Here is a 3,001-nt window from a genome sequence, read left to right as displayed (position 1 = left end):
CTCTCTTCTTGCTCTCTCTTACTAACTTTTTCACTTCTTTCTTCCTTTCTGCATATAACTCTCTCTTCTGCCTCTCAACTTCTCCCATTCCCCTACTTCCCATCCAATCTCTATAAGCTACCCTCTTTCGTTCCAAGGCTTCCTTCACTTCATCATTCCACTATGCTGTCCTTTGCACTCCTTTGCGTCTTCTCCTCACCCCACACACTGCTTCACATGCTGCACATATTTCTTCCTTAAATATCTTGCACACTCCTTCCACCTCATCATACCTGCCCAATCGTTCTTCCACTATTCTCCTGCACTCTATCAGTTTCTCTTCCTCTCGCAACCTCTCTACTCTCCTAACAGGAACTGTTTCCTCCTGTCTTCCCCTATACCTATTCATCCATCTCCTTTGCAACCTTATTTTGGCCACTACCATGTAGAGGTCAGACAGTCCAAACATGATAAAGTTGTTGTACTAAATTAAAGAGATTGATAAAGTTGTCAAAATTTTACATCAGGAGCCCGAAAATCTGTTGATTTCATGTATTATACAGTTCCTACAGCTACCAACTTGAGTAACACACCTTTTCAACTTAACATGTTTCATAGCTGGATGACGGAGTCCTTGGTAATACTGAATTATCATCAGTATGTCTACTCTTGGTAGACTGCGTGGGTCCGCCTTCTCATAACCAGGAAGGAGGCTCACCTTCTGACATGGCTGACTCTGAAAAAATGAGAGAACATTATCTGCTACTATTACTACTAGTAGTGATCTAATCTACTCTGAAATGTATGGCACAAATAATATATCCAAACAAGGCCTCAGCCTACTGTTACGGTATATTATGTTTTGGTAAGTTTTCGGAAGTAACCACCCATTTTTATGAAGAAATTATTTTTCTCAATTTTTGTAGGTTGTGCTTAATCTTACTTATAAAACTAATCTACTCAGCCTAACCTTACCTAACCTATTCTTACCCAATATGTACAAGAAAATAAGTTAATCCAATATTGGTGGCTTCTACCCAAAATACCTATGTTTTCATTATAATACACAACGTAAAATGGATGAAGGACTGCATAGATGTGGCAATGTGGTGGGTAAGGACAGACTGGTGGGAGGCAGGTGTGAGGGCGGGCAGTGAGTGATTATTATTCCTGTGTTGAAACCTTATCTTTTCAGCTGTTTCCACGTTAAAGTCTCAGTTTGTCTTTATCTATTCATCTATCGGCATTAATGCAGGTTGCTATTAGCTTGCCAAATAGGCATGAAGATACAATAAACACTTACCACATTATTCGACGAAGGATCGGTGGCCATCATATGGTACAGTAGTGTTGACAAGGATCAGCTGTGTGGTCTGCAGCACCAGCCACATCGGTAGTGACGTCACAACATGGCGCCAGCTGTTTTTGTGCGCAGGATTTTTTCTCATTTTGAATTGTTTGTATAATAAAAAAACACGATTCACATTGAAAAATTACCTTCACTACTTTGTTATATAAGGCTTTAAGATTTTATTTTATTCATTGCCTCAGGTAGAGGAACCTGGTCTATTCCTGAACCTTTTATTGACTGTAATATAGTCTATCTGGTTTTTGTAGATGTTGCCAGGGCTTCTCCACTTCCAAAGGTTTGTAGGATGATGTCTGAGCCATTTATTAGTTATCACCAAGTTCTGAAAATTACACCATTCTCATCCACCCACGAAGTGAAGTGATGCTCTGTTTTTTTAGGGTAACTCTACATTGAGTGGTAAGCCTGTAAACCAGGAAAGCATTTACAACGCTGGGGGTTAACCTTATAACCAACCAACACGTGTTTCCTACATGACAACAAATAGGTTGGCGAAGGGTTAGTGCCCCTCCCTGGAAAACAACTAATTAAAAGTACGAAAAGCAGCCTCGGACTAGGACTGACCAAATGGTGACGACTAAGGACCGAACAAAGGGCATGGTACGGATATCTACATGGAATGTAAGGTATGCAAATGATGAGGTGAAAGAGAGAGAGAGACTGTCCAAGTGCTTGAAGGTGCGAAAGTGGATGTATGTGGATTAACTGAAACTAAATGGTAGGTGAGAGTGTGAGAGAATGGGAGTATGGATGGGGAATACGCGTGGGAGTAGATGAGAATGAGAGGGCAAGAAAAGGGGTGTTTATTGTTGTGAGTAACAGATGGAAGGAAAATATAAGAGGGTATGGATCATTTGGCTCAATAATTGTATGGTAAGATCAAAAGTTGGACTACAAATGTGGGCGATTGTGTGCATGTATGCGCCAACACAAGATCGTGCAAGCAGAGAGAAGAGTTGTGGACAAATGTGGAAGTGTGCATGTTTGAAAGGAATGAGAGAGTGTTTTTGATTGGAGATATAAATAGAAAAGCAAGGAATGTGAAGGTGGATGGAGTAGTTGGTGAGTGGGGTGTGCCTGCAGAGATGGATGAGAATGGCAGTGCTTTAGTGGACATTTGTGCCGGGAGGGAGTTGGTGATAGCCAATACCCTTTTCAGGCACAAAATGATCCACAGATACACATGGCGAGTGATGAGAAGGGTGGATGGTGAACTGCATGAACGGAAGGCAATGATTGATTATGTATGTGTGGATGACACTTCATACTGCTGAAACGGTCATATTCTGATGCAAACGGCCTGGTCGTGTAAATCAGGGTATTAACACAAACAAGTCGCATTGTAGGCTTTGTTGATCATTTTTTTTTATTTATTTAGCATATCACACGTTAACTTTCTTTTGTATGTTCAAAATGCTGTTTAAATATCCACATGGTTTCTTTCAATAACACACGACAGAGTAGCCTACTATGGTGTGATGTGAAGAATAAATCGGCCAGGAGAAAGTGTTACATGTTTCCAAAAGCCATTTGTAATATGCCACACTTGGTCACATTCTTGGTGTTATGTTCTTCACTGCTACCTATACCATGTCCGTAGAATACATTGGTCAGGAGGAACTGTTATGGAATCTGCGAAAGGCATTGTAATAA

Source organism: Coenobita brevimanus, chromosome 55 (genome assembly GCF_032717465.1).
Source record: "Coenobita brevimanus isolate Jiangsu-jjx chromosome 55, ASM3271746v2, whole genome shotgun sequence".
NCBI classification, from domain to species: domain Eukaryota; kingdom Metazoa; phylum Arthropoda; class Malacostraca; order Decapoda; family Coenobitidae; genus Coenobita; species Coenobita brevimanus.
The sequence above is the reverse complement of the archived record's forward strand: the minus strand, read 5'-3'. Positions refer to the sequence as shown.